Raw genomic sequence first — 16,905 nt, 5'->3', positions numbered from 1 at the left:
GGACTATGCAAAATCATGAGGAGAGCATGCGCTTTTCGGTGTTTACAGCCTCGCCCCAGCCATTATGACAATACAGTTGAAACCTAAAGGGCTAGGTTTTAAAGATGACACAGCTCTAAAAAGTTTGGAAGCCTTGTAAAGACAGCTTTATGCAACTTTCGCCAGGAATTAGGGTTAGCAAGATCACAGCGATTCAGCGCTGCTAAGAGGGCACGGAGGGTCCTGGTCATCCAGCCAAGAGCCAGAACAGACACTTCTATGGTCCAGCAAACATAGAGCGGTTCCTCTCTTCCCCACCTGCGCATGAGCAGTAGTCGCAGACTTGGGAAGATGGCGGAGGAGGAGCTAAGAGAGAAGATCCCTTTGGTTCTAGAAAACCTCCTGAAAAAGTGAAAGTTTTATCAGGTCCTCGGAGCCATCCAGGCAAAGCTTTTGCAAAAGAAGGAACAGAGGAATGGGAAAGAGGTCAAATTTTAGCGACTAAAATGGTTCCTGCATGATTCCTAGCCGAAAACTGTGTGACAGGGTGCACCGACCACAGACAACTGAAAGTGAAACCTCTTGGCCTGAAAGTGCCAGGTAAACATTCTTTGGCCTTTGTTGTAGTCATCTAGAGGATTAATGGGGTGAGCTTACTGGTGCGGTGGACCATTGAAAGACAGCCTGAGTAAGATTTTCAGTGATGTCTTTGTGAAAGTATAAAACCATAAAAACACTTCCTATTGTGGAACCTCATGTGGCCTGGGGATTTCTAAATCTGAAGTCTGTTCGGAAACTCATCTATGGAAGTGAACACATCAGTCAGCTGAACCAGCAGCTGAACTAAACCCAGAATATCTGAAAGCACAGTGCATTTGGAAGCATTTGTTTTTGTTTTCTGAAATTGTTACCCAGTATCTTCAGAGTTTATTTTCTCCTCTATCTTCAGAATCTGGAAGGGGAAAGTTCAGGGAAAAGATGGTGATATTGGCACCACAGTTCCAAGGAAAAATTCCTGTGTGTTTTCTGAGTTGGTCACTTTCCACCTCTGAGACCAGCCAAAGACTCATGCCATGGAGGAGGGATGCTTTGTCACATCTTCTGTCCTGGGGTTAATGAATGAATACCTAAGCATGAATACAAGACAGCAGTGGACCAACCCCAGGGGGCGTACTTGAACCTATAAGAATGCCATGGTAGATTACTGAGTCCCTGTGCCATCTATGACTCAGGAAAATGCCCACCATTTCGTTCTGCTGGGCTTCAAGATGGAATTTTCTGGTTTTCCTGATGGTTTCTTAAAACCCAAGACAGGAAAGAGTGAGTCATTTTCTTGGTTTGGCATGGATGAAATTAGTACCAGTTGGTCTTTCAGGCCCCAGACAAGCAGCACAACTGGACCCTTTTCTTGTATATTCTAGAATCCAGAAGTATTGCCCTCTACCCTGCAGGTCGACCAACACTCGTGGAGATGTTAGACCTAAAAAGGGGGTCTGATCGTGCTTGTGTTTGTCATTGGTGTCCATCCCTAAACGGGCCTTGCCTCTGTTCCTGTCACTCAGTTGCTTCAACTTGCCATCTAAGTAGGTGGCGAGGGTGTGCCAGGCCAAGCTTAAGAGCTGAAAACATGCTTAACTACTGTGTCCCCTGGTCCTTTAAGATTAGCTCTGCTGCAGTTTGGGTTCATGGAGCCCTCAAACGTTTTAGTACAAAGTCATACTGCTAGCTACCTGACAGGTCAATAAATGGAGAGATGAGTTGCTGGGACAAGGAATGGGGACTTTATTCAGAAAGCCAATAAACCAAGAAGATGGTGAGCTTGTACCCCCCAAAAATTGTCTTGCCTGAGTTAGAATTCAGGTTTCTTTTATACTGATAGGCAAGGCAGTAAAGTCAAGTATTTCTGGGTTCCCATCAGCCTCCAGAGGGGCTGTGTTAGTTGTTCACAGGTGGGCCTGGTCAGCAAACAAAGGTTGGAGGTATTAACAGTGCCTTAAAATGTGTCTGATTATAAGGTAATTATGTTGGTTGCCCAAGAGTTAACCTGCCAGGATTACATGTTATAGATGTTACTCTTATACTGTGAAGCATTGTGAAATCAGGTTACTTTAAAAATGATGTATCAAAAAGTCATGGGAAAAGAGCAGTTGCAAGCATGAAAGTCCAGGGTTTATATCCTGGATCTTACACTAAATATGAGAATGTTCCCATTCTTAACTGTAAAATGGGGTTAATATAGTCTAACCTGTCTGCGTCATATGGTTACGAGTACTAAGGAAAATAACCATTTTTAACTTAAATTTCTACATAAGTAAAGGAGGTTATAATTAAAAGTATGGTGTGAAAAATTAGATATCTACTTAAAAGTTTTTCAAAATCATATTGAGTGTGCATATTCAAAAGCATTTTAGTGTTGCTGAATTAAGGAGAGTAATTATGCTGCAAGAGGAAAGGGTTCGGTGCAGGGAGGCAGGGCCTGAGCTGTGGGACCTGGCCTGAAAGAAGTGTCTGCCCCTCTGTCAACCTGTTTCCTCAAATGGACAGTAAGGAGATTGGATATGATTTTGCTGCTCCCTGTTTCTTGAGCCACTAAACGGGTGGGTCAGGCTATTTGGAGTATAACATCTCTACCAATAATAATACCATTAGCAGCAATAATAAAACCCTCTACAATTTTTTGAATGATTAATATGCATGTATATGCATCATCTCTATAACCAAATGCCTGTCCCTCCCACATGGGGTAATTCATGCTGTTCATTCTATAATCAGTCACCAGAGTCTGCCCTATGCCTCACCCTGTTCAGGGCAATGCGTGAGGAAAGAAGAAAAGACAGATGGCTTCTGCACAAGGAAGCTCAAACACAGAATTGCCAGATTCATAGAGCAACCACCTCTAACAAAGGACCAGATAGAAACACTAACTATTAATACAAGTGCACTCATTCATGCTGGTTCAAACTCAAAATGGGGAGCAATTATTTCTAACCAAGGGACTGAAATATTTTGTACTGGAGTTAGGTCTTGGGGGAAAAAATAGAAAACTTTGAGGAGGGAAGAGTATTCCCCAGGTGGGGAATTCTGTGTGCAGAAGCACAGAGGCAAGAAAACACAAGTCTCCTGGAAGAAAGTTATGTTGGATGGAGTACAGGAAACGGGTGTGGCAGGAGAGGAAGAGCCAGTAATCAGGGAACTCTTGGTGAAGGGCCGGCCTTGTGTGCCGTGCTTGAGTCTGGAGGGGTGCTAACCAGGAAAGAGAGATGAGCAGTTGTACATTTCAGAGAAAGCCCAGGCAGCCACTCTGCCCACATTAGAGTATCCGTGCCTGGAGGCACGGCAAGAGCTGTGCTTCCCTGGTGGTGGAATGAATGCCTGATTGTCAGCACCATTTGTGGCTGAGTCATCAGTGGGGACTTCAATGGAAGCAAAGGTCCATTCATTACAGTGCTGTTTCTCTTCTGAAGTGGTTGAGGTTAGCACACCTCAGGCTACAAATCATGCCTTGATTCTTATATCCAATCCAAGAGAAAATGGGAAACCACACAAAATTCAGTTTGGGGCCATCATTCTGCTGGAAGAGGAGATAGCTCCAAAAAACCTATTAAAAATACTTCAGGAATTTGAATGTGAAAACTACTTTGGGAGTTTGTTAAATTTCCTAATTTTGATAAATTGTGGGTGTATATGAGAATGTCTTTGTTCATAGGAAAGCATGGTGGGAAGATGATGGTGGTGACAGGACAAAATGTAGAATTAGTGAATCTGGGGAAAGGGTATATGGGAATTCCTTGCTCTGTTCTATTCTTGCAACTTTCTAATAACTTTGAAATTATTTCAAAATTATAAGTGACCCCAAAATGTCAACAGTGCTTCTTTTTTTTCTTATTATATATTTATTTATTTGGCTGCACCAGGTCCTAGTTGCAGCACTCCAGATCTTCAATCTTCATCTGCAACATGCAGGATTTTTTTTTTTCATGCAGGATCTTTTAGTTGGCATGCAGGATCTTTAGTCACAGCATGCAAACTCTTAGTTGCAGCGTATAGGATCTAGTTTCCTGACCAAGGATCAAACCTGGGCCCCCCCTGCATTGGCAGCACAGGGTCTTAGCACTGGACCACCAGGGAAATCCCAGGAATATGTTTCTTAATTCTGTTCATCCCTTAGCACTTACCACAGGGTCTTAAAATTACTGTAATTAAAAATGTTTTATCACTTTCTTTTAATATTAAAAAAAGATTTAATGTACATACTTATTGATTGATTTGGCTGCATTGGGTCTCCATTGCTGCACATAGGCTTTCTCTAGTTGCGGCAAGTGGGAGTTACTCTTCTTTGTGGTGCTCCAGCTTCTCAATGGGGTGGCTTCTCTTGTAGAACCCGAGCTCTAGAGCACAGGCTTTAGTAGCTGTGGTGCATGGGCTTAGTTGCTTTGTGGCATGTGGGATCTTCCTGGACCGGGGATCGAACTTGTGTCCCCTGCATTGGCAGGCGAATTCTTAACCACTGGACTACCAAGGAAGTCCCTACAATTTTTTTAGCTCTTGAATTCCATTCTCTGCTAGACAGTGTACTATAGGTTGTATATACATTATTTCTAATCCTGCAGAATGAAGTGAAGTTACGAAGTGAAGTTGCTCAGTTGTGTCCGACTCTTTGCAACCCCATGGACTGTAGCCTACCAGGCTTCTCAGACCATGGGATTGTCCAGGCAAGAGTACCAGAGTGGGTTGCCATTTCCTTCTCCAGGGGATCTTCCTGACCTAGAGATCGAACCTGGGTGTCCCGCATTATAGGCAGATGCTTTACCCTCTGAGCCACCAGGGAAGCCCAATCCTACAGAATAGGTATTCTTATTCCCATTTTACAAATGAGGACACTAAGGTTCAAGAAGTTTAGATATCTGATAGGAAAGAGTCAGGAATCCAAAGCCCAGGATTTTTCGGCTATAATTCTCAGTTAATTTTTGCTGAATGAAATTTGAGAGAAGTTTGAACGTCAGGTGCCATACAAATACAAGAGACTTTATGAATTACTGAGAATGATAATGAACACTCTGACCTAAAGAGCACCTTCGTCAATAGGCAAAGTATTGGTGGGATACTACGTAACCAGTTTTTCAAAAGAATTCGGTAAGTATATTGCCATTAGGGTCACTAGATAAAATTGCAACTTACTGGAGACATATTTACACTTTAAAAAATCCATTATTTATCCAGAATTCAAATTTAACTGAGCATTTTGTATTTTTATTTGCTCTATCTGGCAACCCTAAGTGCCATGAAATGATGTCTGTTTTTTAAGTAAACAAAATAAGCTGCTTACTTAAACAAATTGTACAGTGCCGTTTGTATTTAGAGAAATGTGTAAGTATAGAAAAATGTCTGGAAAGTTATACGTTATAGTGTTAATGTTCTCTCCAAAAAATGGAATTAGGGTAAGAGATACATGGAGCACAATCTGTGGGAAGAGACACGGAGCTTCCATGGCCCCTCCAGGACCATCAGCCTCCTGGCACCTTGATGTGTTCAGCAGCTTCTGTGAATGCTTCAGCTAGGGTTTTTGATAGAGGCTTTTCTATGTAGATATGATTTATTAAATTATTGACCACTAATGATTAGCCCAACCTCCAGCTTCTTGTCCCTTCCCTGGGTGTTAGGAGAGTGGGGTTCAAACCCAACCCTCTTATCACGTGGTTGATTTTCCAAGAGGAAACCAGTCCCCCATCCTTAAGAGCTTTTTAGGTGCCTCCAGCCACAAGTCATCTCATTAACATACAAAAATACACTTACCACTTCAGAGATTACAAGGCTATTAAGAGCTGTGTGCCAGGAAAAGAGGAAGTGAGGAAAGCAGACACCAAATATATATTTCTTATTATGTCACACACATTGCCACACACACTGGTAACGCACAGTGGTATGTCACACACAGTGGTAACATTTTGCAAAACAAATTCATCCAAGCTGTCACATGTATCAGTGGTACATTCCTTTTTATTGCCAGGTAACATTCCATGATTGGATGTGCCACAATCTATTTAACCATTCACCTGTTGAAGGACATCTGGGATGATCACAGTTTGGGGCTATTAGCTCCCTGGTGGCTCGGTGGTAAAGAGTAGCTCCCTGGTGGCTCAGTGGTAAAGACTAGCTCCCTGGTAGTTCAGTGGTAAAGAATCTGCCTACCAGTGTAGGAGATACAGGTTTGATCCTTGGTCCAGGAAGATCCCACATGCCACAGTACAACTAAGCCCATGCACCATGACTGTTGAAGCCTGTGCACCTAGAGCCCATAATCTGCAACAAGAGAAGCCACTGCAATGAGAAGTCTGTGCACTGCACAGTAACCCCCGATGACCACAACTAGAGAAAAGCCTGAGAAGCAACAAGACCCAGCACAGCCAAAAATAAAGAAAATTATTTTTTAAATAATTTTATTTTAAAAAAAAATTATAGGGGCTTCCCAGGTGGTGCTAATGATAAAGAACCTGTATGCCAAGGCAGGAGACGTAAGAGACATGGTTCAGTCCCTAGGTCAGGAAGATCCCTTGGAGGAGGGCATGGCAACGCACTCCAGTATTCTTGCCTAGAGAATCCCACAGACAGAGGAGCCTGGTGGGCTACAGTCCATAGGGTCATGACTAAAGCGACTTAGTACATGTTTAAAAAAAATTTTTTTTAATGTTTATGAATAATGTTCTGTATGAAATAACAGAAAAATCCCTGTATGTGAACAGTGGTTTCAGAGCTAGATTATCCTCTCTGAATAGTCTGCACTCCCAGAACCTGGGAACCTGGGCAGGAACTCTTGCTCTGATTGGAATGAATAGGATTTATGAAAATCACCAAAATTTAGAAATCTTGCCCACTCAAGGCATTAAATTGTGTGTGTTGCCAACAAAATAAAGATAATTTCCTCAAATCTTTACCAGGAGAACAGAAACCAGCCAACTAAGACAGTCACAATGATCAGAGAAACACTAATCCAGGAAATGTAAGTAGTCAGTGACAAAAGTGGGAGAGGAGAAACAAAAGTAAAAATAAATGAATGAGACTTAATTAAAATCTTTGCACAGCAAAAAAAAAAAAAAAAATCTATCAACAAAGCAAAAAGACAGCTTACTGAATGGGGGAAAATATTTGTAAATGATATGATCAATAAAGGGTTAAGATCCAAAATATATAAATTACTCATACAACTCAGTATCAAAAAAACAACCTGATTAAAAACATAGGCAGAACACTTGAATAGACATTTTTTTCAAAGAAGACATACAGATGGTCAATAAGCACGTGAAAAAATGTTCAACATTGGTAATCATCAGAGAAATGCAAATCAAAACCACAGTGAGATATCACCTCACACCTGTCAGAATGGCTATCTGCCAAAAAACCCACAAATAGCAAATGTTGGTGAGGATGCAGAGAAAAGGAAACCCTTGTATACTGTTGGTGGGAATGTAACTTGGTGCAGCCATTGTGGAAAACAGTATGGAGACTCCTCAAAAACTCAAAGTAGAACTACATATGATCTAGCATTTCCACTCCTGGGTATATATCCAAAGCAAATTAAAACATTACTTCAAAAAGGTACATGAACCCCAGTGTTCATAGCAGCATTATTTACCATAGCCAATATATGGAAGCAACCTAGATGTCCATCAACAGATGAATGGATAAAGATGTGATATATATAATATATATATGGTAGAATATTACTGAGCCATAAAAAAGAATGAAAAGTTGCCATTTGCAACAACATAATGGACCTAGAGAGTATTATACTTAGTGAAATAAGTCAGACAGAGAAGGGCAAATACTGTATGACATCGCTTGTATATGGAATCTAAAAAATAAAATCAGTGGATATAACAAGAAGCAAACTCACAGATAAAAAGAGCAAACTAGTGGTTACCAGTGAGGAGATGGAAGATAGGGGTAGGGGATTAAGAGGTACAAACTACTATGTATAAAATTGGCTACAAGGGTATATTGTATAGCAACATGGAATATAGCTAATATTTTCTAATAACTTTAAGTTTTGAATTTAAATCTCCATTCTGCCAAAGTAGCAGAAACATAGTCTTTTAGAATCCACCCTTCAGTTTCTCCCCATCCCATCAAGATGATGGAGGTGAGCATCTGACCTTTGGTCACTATGACAGCCATGACAGCCTTGGTCATCATAGTGACAGCCATGCCAAGTGACTGTCACTACTGTTCTCCTTCCTGAGAGCCAGGACCTTCACCCCAGAAGCTCTTTTCCCCTTTGTGCCATCTAACAGTACGGGAATCAGGCTGCTCCCTCCTCCCAGACTTCAGCTTTGCCTCTTGGGGCTCTGTCCAGAAGGCAGGTCTTGTCTCTTGGAATGCCACCAAGATCTGAGTCATCAGGACTTCCCCTTTGTCTTTTCTTTCTTCCAGCCTTAGGGAAACCTCGTCTCTGTTTGAGGGAGAGGTTTGCAAAGCCCTGCTGTCTCCTGCAGAGGTTTTATCAATTCTTGAAGTCTTCTTTATGGAAAGGCACACATTTTTGGACACAAAAGCAAGAGACTCCTTTGATTTTTCCTTCATATCTATCACATTCCTTCCCTAGAGACATAAACAACAAAAAAGGGCAGCACTTTGAGTGAAGGAGGGTGTTGGGGGGATGAGTTGAGGGGAGAATAGTAAACCACATGGAGAAAGGAATATTGTTAAACATCACAAAAACGTTCAGTTCAGTTGCTCAGTTGTGTCCGACTCTTTGCAACCCCATGGACTTCAGCATTCCAGGCTTCCCTGTCTATCACCAGCTCCCAGAGCTTACTCAAACTCATGTCCATCGCATCGGTGTTGCCATCCAACCATCTCATCCTCTGTCACCCCCTTCTCCTCCCACCTCTGATCTTTCCCAGCATCAGGGTCTTTTCAATGAGTAGGTTCTTTGCATCAGGTAGCCAAAGTATTGGAGTTTCAGCTTCAGCATCAGTCCTTGCAGTGAATATTCAGGACTGATTTCCTATAGGATTGACTGGTTGGATCTCCTTGCTGTCCAAGGAACTCTCAAGAGTCTTCTCCAACACCACAGTTCAAAAGCATCAATTCTTCGGTGCTACAACTCTCACATCCACACATGACTACTGGAAAAACCATAGCTTTGACCAGATGGACCTTTATTGGTAAAGTAATGTCTCTGCTTTTTAATATGCTGTCTAGGTTGGCCATAGCTTTTCTTCCAAGGAGCAAGAATCTTTTAATTTCATGGCTGTAGTCACCATCTGCAGAGTTGGCTCGTAACAATTCAATACATAAATCATAATGGAAGAGAATATAAAAAGAATATATATACATGTGTATACCTGAAGTCACTTTGCTGTACAATAGAAATTAACATTGTAAAACAACTGTACTTCAATTTTTAAAATAATTTTTTGAAAAACCTCAGTGCATTTTAAATGACATGTAAATGAATGAACATCTACACCTACCAAGGAAAGAGTGATCTTGCATTGTCTCCCAACTCCAGTTCAGCTGCAGCACTATGTGTGCCTGCGATCATGGCCATCAGAAGAACAGATCATCCGGAGGGTCATCTTCAGTAACCAGAGCCCACAGAGCAGCCTTCTCAAAATAGCTTTAACTCTCCACTCAGAAACTATTCATGCCAGCCAAGATTCCCAGAATCCCTGAAACTGGGCTGTAGTGTGGAAAGCCCAACCTGTTCATTCTGAGGAATATTTCCAGGTTCAGGTGAGGCAGCAGATCCAAGGGCAGAAAGATTCGGGTCAGTACACTGGGACCAGATGGGCTGCAGCTGAGGCACTTTGGCCTGTCTTCTTGGCCTCTATTGTGCACTCAGTCCTCTGCAACAGTCATTGTGGACCCCTCCTTGTCATGAGCTCATCACAGCAGAGCTTCCTTCACTCTGCCTCCTCTGGGATGTATGTAGATCTGAACTGAAGGACAGAGAGAAGGGCTGTGACTAAGAAACGTCCATGGCTGCAGTAAGAAGGCTCATTGACAGTCTTTCTAAACCTCCAATCCTGTAGTCATGATACTCACCCTGCCTTTGAGAAGGCCATGCAGAGCCGTCAGGGGATCCTAGTGAGCTCGCATACCATCAACCTCCAAGTCCAGAAGGGGCTGCACCAGGCCTGGAGCCTTCCGAATCAGGGCCTGGACTCTAAGATTCTGCAGTAGGCCAGGCGTGTGCCGAGTGCTTGCTGTGTACAGAGACAGGGGTGAAAGTGAAACTGCTCACTCATTAACACACTCAACAAATACTGCAGAGAACACATAAATGATTTCATTTCAGATTGTGACATTTGCTGACTAAGAAGACTAAGTAGGGAGAGGGAATAGAAAGTGATGCAAAGAGAGAATTGCTCTTTTGTTTTTATTGAGATATAGTTGATTTACAATGTTAGTTTCAGGTGTTCAACATAGTGATTTAGTATTTTCACAGATTATACTCCATTAAAAGTTATTATAAGATAACAGCTATAATTCCCTGTGCTATACAGAATATCCTTGTTGCTCATCTGTTTTGTAATAGTAGTTTGTGTCTCTTCATCTCACATCCCTATCTTGCCCCTCCCTCCTTCCTGCTCTCCACTGGTAGTCACTGGTTTATTTTCTATATCTTGAACCTGTTTCTGTTTTGCCATATACAGCAGCACTGTTTGCTATAGCCAAGGAATGGAAGCAACCCAAGCGTCCATCAACAGACAAATGGATAAAGAAGATATGGTGGGGACTTACCTGGTGGTCTAGTGGTTAAGATTCCTAGCTTCCAGTACTAGGGGTGCAGGTGTGATCCCTGGTCAGGGAACTAAGATCCTACATGCCTCACAGTGTGGCCGAAAAAAAAAGATGTGCTATATGCATATACAATTGAATATTAGCTGTAAAGTAATAATGAAATTCTGCCATTTGCAGCAGTGTGGATAGACCTAGAGAATATTATACTTAGTGAAATAAGTCAGAGAAACACTGTGTGGTATCACATGTGGAATCTAAAAAATAAAAGAGACAAATGTGTGTAGCAAAACAGAGAGCTGCTGCTTTTGATAAGGCCATCCAGAAAGTCCCCTCTGAGGAGATGACAAGAGAGTGGAGGTGAGAAGGGGAAGAAATAGAGCCATATGAAGATGGGAAAGAACATTCCACACAGGGGGAACAACAGAGACAGGCTCCGAGCAGGACCAAGCTCAGCATGTTCAAAGGCCCGTGTGGCTAGAGAGAACAAGAGCAGAGAAGCTGGCAATTAGGTAGTGAGGTGGGGCCACCAGATTGCATAAGGCCCTGAAGTCCAGTGAAGTACTTCAGACTTCACTGCAAGTGTGATGTAAAGTCATGCTTGGAGAGTGATATGACCTGATTTACAATTTTTAAAAAATCAGAAGGCAGCTGTGCAGGCAATCAACTGGATATATTTTGAATATATCCAGTGTCCCAAAAGCTTTTCACCATCCATTACTGTTGCTCAGATCCAAGCCACTATCATCCACTTGGACAGCAGTAGTGGTCTTTCTTGATAGGTCTTACTGCTTAAACTCTTACCCCTTCCAGTTGATCGCCTGCACAGCTGCCTTCTGATTTTGGGACGCTGGCTATATTTTGAAGGACTTCCCTGGTGGCTCAGACAATAAAGTGTCTGCCTACAATGAGGGAGACCCGGGTTCAGTCCCTGGGTTGGGAAGATCTCCTGGAGAAGGAAATGGCAACCCACTCCAGTATTCCTGGAAAATCCCATGGACAGAGGACCCTGGTAGGCTATAGTCCATGGGATCGCAAAGAGTCAGACACGACTGAGTGACTTCACTTTCACTTTCTATATTTTGAAAGAGGAAACTTTTTGAAGAATGAGGAAACAAGAAGAATCAAGGATAACTCCAAGGTTTTTGAGCTGAGCAACTGGGTGAATCGTGATACCATCAACTGAGATGGTTATATATAGGGGCGGGGTGGGAGGAGGTCTGGAATCAAGAATTCTATCTGAGGCTTGTTAATTTTAGAACGACAAGTAGGCAGCTAGATACGTGATTCTGGAGCTCGGGAGATAGGTTGAGACTACACACAGGCTGGAGAGTCATTGTGCAGAGGTGGTATTTAAGCTCCAGAGCTAGATGAGATGAGTAGGAAGACAGTGGAGATGGAGAAGAGGCTTGTGGATTGCACACCAGGACATGCCACCACGATGTGGTCAGAAAGACAAGAAGTGGCTGAGAAGGTACGAGGACAAGCATATGGTGACTGGGAAGCCTGGGGAGGAAGTGCTTCAAGGAGTGCATCAAAAGCTGCTGGGAGATAAAAATAAGATGGGAATGGAGAGTTAACCTTCCTTAGGGAAGGTGGAAATGGTGGTAACCTTTCAGAGAAGCGCTAGGGAGCTTGCCTCACTGAAGGAACCGAGAAGAAAATGAAAGGTGAGGATGTCAATGAATATGAGACAGTCCCAGCAGGAAGCACAGGCCCGCCAGCTGGGGGGTTGTAATGAAGATGCTCTTTACTGAGGTAGGTGGAGTAAGCATATTAAAGGGGAAGCTGAGACCCAGCAAATAGAATAGTGAGAAGCTGAAGCCTAAAGAGCAGGAGAAGAAGATTGTATTAACTGAAGTTGGGTGAAAAGCCATGGAAGAGGGGCCACATGGTGCAGAAGTTGTAGTTGAGGGAAGCAGCCCTTGGAAACCGTGAGGTGGGGGAGAAGCACAAAGTATAAATTGGGGTGAATTCAATTGGAACCCAGCAGGAAAGGCAGCCTGGGGATAAAATCCACAGAAACCAGCTTCCTGGGGCAGGGATGGGTGGAGAGAGAATGGAGGAGAGGTTGGGAGGGGAGCTGGAAAAGAATTAGCAGAGCTGTAAGTTGGGGAAGGGAGAGGACAGCAAGTACAGGTGACTTCAGCACAAACCAAAAGAGAATGTGGCAAGGTACATAAATGTTAAAGAGAACAGTGTAGACATCAAATCCCAGCCTCACCACTGTTTTGCTACTGACACAATGATGGACTTTCCTGGCCGTTGTGAAAATTAAATGAGATCGTAGATGTAAGGTTCTTGGGTTCAATGAAGTGTAGCTATTATGACATGCTATAAACATGCTACAAAGATAAAGCATTAATATCATGTTTAAAAGTGTCATGTTTAAAAATCCCAGTGATTTAATGTAGGTTCAAAAGGAGGAAATCATGTCCTGCCTCTGGGATCTCTGCCTAAAAGTGTCTCTTGTTCTGCGGCTATGCGTGCTGCTACCACCTGGTGGCAGCATGCCCCAATCATGGTTTCATTATTTGAAGAGCCAACTCCTTTTGAAAGGTTTGGAACAGAAGGACAGCCAGACATTATGGATCTCCTGATGAAGCGCACAGCGCCACCTCTGAAGCAGCCTTGCCAAAAAAGCAAACCTGAGTCCAAATCAGGCTCTAGATCCAACTCCCAATTCACAGAAAATACAGGAAAGAAAGAGCCATGTTAATCAACCTCATGAGGATGCAGAGCAGCAAAACTGGAGTATGGAAATCTCTATGGGACAAACACCTTGGTTTCTTTAAAGGAAAAAAAAAGTGAGGAAAGAGCAAGACTGGAAGAGGAATCTTCCAATTAAAAGAGACTGAAGAGACAAACTTAACATGTCACAGTAAAGAAGCACTAAGGGAGATATGAATGCTGAGTGGATTTCGGGTGATATTAAGTAATCACTGTTAATTTTTTTGGGGGGGGAGAGTATTGATTTGGTAGTTATATTTTTTCAAAGGGAGTATTTTAATATCTTTTTAGAAGATACATAATGAAATATAGGTGTAATGATAGAATGTCTGTATATACTTCAGAATAATCTGTAGAGGGCAAGGGGAAGAAGAGATGGATGAGGAAGTGAAAACAAAATTGAACATGAGTTAATTGCTATTGAAGTTAAGCAGAATACCTGGGGGTTCATTATATCCTTGTGTTATGGGCTGTATATCTGTGTCTCCCCAATATTCTTATGTTGAAGCCCTAAGCTTTATGATGTAATAATGAAGAAGTATTAGGGGATCATGAGGATGGAGCTCCTATGATGGCATTAGTGCTCTTTCAAGAACAGGAAGAAACACCAGATCTCCCTCTAGTGAGGGTACAGAAAGAAGGCAGCCGTCTGCAAACCAGGAAGAGGGCCCTCACCAGAGCCTGACGATGCTGGTGCCTTGATCTGACAGACTAGCCTCCAAAACTATGAGAAATAAGTGTCTGTTGTTTACGCCACCCAGTCTATGGTGTTTCCTTAGGGCAGTGCAAACATACGGTAGTTGCGGTCAGCAACATGTCAGTCACAGGGAAGCTTTGTAAAATGCAGAGTCTCAGGCCCCACTCCAGATCGCTGAGTCAGAATTGCAGTTTAACAAGCTCTCCAGGTGAACCATAGGGACACTTAATGCTTAAGAAGCATCAAATTACATTCTTCTTTCTACTTGTATGTGTTTGAGATTTCCAGGTAAAAATATAAAAACTAAGAAATTATAAAAAGAAAATGTGTACTGTATAGCAAGTATTACATCAAAGATGCTCATTAAATATTTGTTGGGGTGAGCCAGATGCTGCTCAGATAACAAATGTTTCTAATTTTCTTATAAAAAATAAATATGTCACAATTTCAGTGTGTTATGGTTAAAAATACAGCACATATCAGTATATTTAACCTTTGCAAAAAACCTCTAAAGTAACCTTTTTGCTATAGATTTCAGCGGTGAGTTAAAATTTAGAGAGAGCAAGTGATTCATCCAAGATCTCACAGGTTCTAAGTGGGAAAAACCAGGACTTCTAACTCCAAAACCCTTTCTCTTTCTACCACTACACCATAATTCTAGGAATTGAAATGTTTCCCGGGCTTTTGTAGTTTGTTTTTATATAATTTGATTTGGGTTTTGGTCTTTTATATGTCTGTTTTTGAAGTTTTTTTCTTATAATAGGGCTTGTTGGACCACAGTTATTTTTACTCCCCCCTATGCTTGCTTTCTCCTGACACTCTGCTGGGAATATAATGCAGCTCCGGCTTTTCAATCTTTCTTTATTCAAGAGACAATTACCTCAATCCTTAAATTTATCTCATTCACAGAATCTTGAAATTTTAGGATTAAAATGACTAAGTTATGAGAATAACATCAATGTTTCATGAATTTTTCTGTGTGTTGAAATCCCCTGGGGAACTTTAAAAATTCCAGATGGAATTAGTCTCTGAGGGAAGGACCCAAGCACAAGTTCCCTAGACAATCCCAGTGGGCAGTCTAGTTTGAGAACCAGTGACCTAGCTATTCTCATTGGAAGCAGTGCTACCTAAGAAACATTTCAGAAATTTGTGGAGAAATTTTGACTGCCAAAATATTAAAAATGGCTAAAATTTAAAATAAGTGATGGTGAGGATACAGAGAAAATGGATCACTCACTCATACATTGCTGGTGAGAATGTGAAATGATGCAGCTGCTTTGAAAAATAGTTGGACAGTGTCTTTTAAAATCAAAAATGGACTTAACATGTGACCCAGCAATTTCACTCTTAGGCATTTATCTCAGAGAAACGATTATTTATTTTCACACAAAATCATGTCCATGAATGTTCAAATGTTCATAGCAGCTTTATTCACAATAGCCCTAAATTGGAAACTGCCCAAGTGTCTTTCAACAGATGAATGGTTAAATAATCTGTGGTACATCCATACCATGTGGGATGGCTAATTTTATGTGTCAACTTGATGAGCCACAGGGTGCCCAGATTAAATGTTATTTCTGGATGTGTCTGGATGAGTTAGCATTTGAATTGGTGGACTCAAAGCAGATTAGCCCTCCCCCCCAACTCCCCTGATTTGCGTGGGCACCATCCAATCCTCTGAAAGCCTAGACAGAACAAAGGCCGCGGGAAAACGAATTTGCCCATTATTTCCTGCATCACTGCTTGAACTGCTGAGATGTCTCATCTCATCTTCTACCCCTGGACTAGGATTTACACCATCAGCTCACTTCTCAGGCTTTGGGACTCTGACTAAATTATACCCCTGGCTTTCCTAGGTCTCCAGTTTGCAGAGTGCAGATTATGTGCCTTCTCAGCCACCATAATTGCATGAGCCAATTCCTCAGAATAAATCACTCTCTTTCCATATTATATATATATACACATATATATGTATATATACATTACATATACATATACATTATATATATGTATATATATATAATGTTTTTTTTTCTTTCTGTATCTCTCTGCTGCTAAGTCACTTCAGCCGTGTCCGACTCTGTGTGACCACATAGACGGCAGCCCACCAGGCTCCCCTGTCCCTGGGATTCTCCAGGCAAGAACACTGGAGTGGGTTGCCATTTCCTTCTCCAGTGCATGGAAGTGAAAAGTGAAAGGGAAGTTGCTCAGTCGTGTCCGACTCTTAGCGACCCCACAGACCGAAGCCTACCAGGCTCCTTCGTCCATGGGATTTTCCAGGCAAGAGTACTGGAGTGGGGTGCCATTGCCTTCTCCGCTGTATCTCTCTATCTGTATGTATATATAGAGAGAATGAGAGAGATTGTGTTCTGGGGAATCTGGAGATGTGTGTCCTGGCTGAATTTCAGGATTGATGGGAACCAGCAACTGCTATGTAGTGATCCCTGGCTCTATGAAGGATGGGGTCTAATGTTATCTTATCCCTCTTATCCCCACCTCACCACTCTGTGTTTCACATCTCACAGCTAGACCTAATTTAAAGGATAAGCTCCTAGACTTCAAAACAAGGCCTTAATGGAATGAGACTTTGCGGGGAGGGTGTGAGTCTGTTTTACATGTGGGAGAGATATGAATTGTTGTGGTCAGAGGAGTGACTGGTAGATGCTCTCTGAACATGGCTTTCATTCATTCCTTTCCTCCCTGTCCATGCATGCCATTCCTCTATCAAAAGGTAAATTCTGCTTCCTCACCCCTTG

The 16,905-nt window shown here is 42.1% G+C and overlaps 1 long non-coding RNA gene and 1 pseudogene across 1 annotated transcript in view; one reads left to right on the top strand and one right to left on the bottom strand.

The window, feature by feature from the left end:
* The first annotated feature begins 226 nt into the window (after positions 1–226).
* On the top strand, positions 227–851 carry LOC147367173 (large ribosomal subunit protein uL30 pseudogene; annotated as a pseudogene).
* An 8,269-nt stretch (positions 852–9,120) lies between these two features.
* The window catches only part of LOC147367172 (uncharacterized), a 36,731-nt gene continuing 28,946 nt past the window's right edge, over positions 9,121–16,905 (bottom strand). The window contains exons 3-4 of the long non-coding RNA XR_015169899.1: positions 10,027–10,187; positions 9,121–9,920 (exon numbers count right to left, since the gene is read on the bottom strand). This is a non-coding gene — a long non-coding RNA (uncharacterized LOC147367172). The remainder of the gene's footprint in view (positions 9,921–10,026; positions 10,188–16,905) is intronic.

The sequence above is a fragment of the Bos grunniens genome, chromosome 8, assembly GCF_055505025.1.
Source record: "Bos grunniens cultivar Pamir isolate PY7600 chromosome 8, Bosgru_T2T1.0, whole genome shotgun sequence".
NCBI classification, from domain to species: Eukaryota; Metazoa; Chordata; class Mammalia; order Artiodactyla; family Bovidae; genus Bos; species Bos grunniens.
This window is presented reverse-complemented; position numbering and strand designations above follow the sequence as displayed.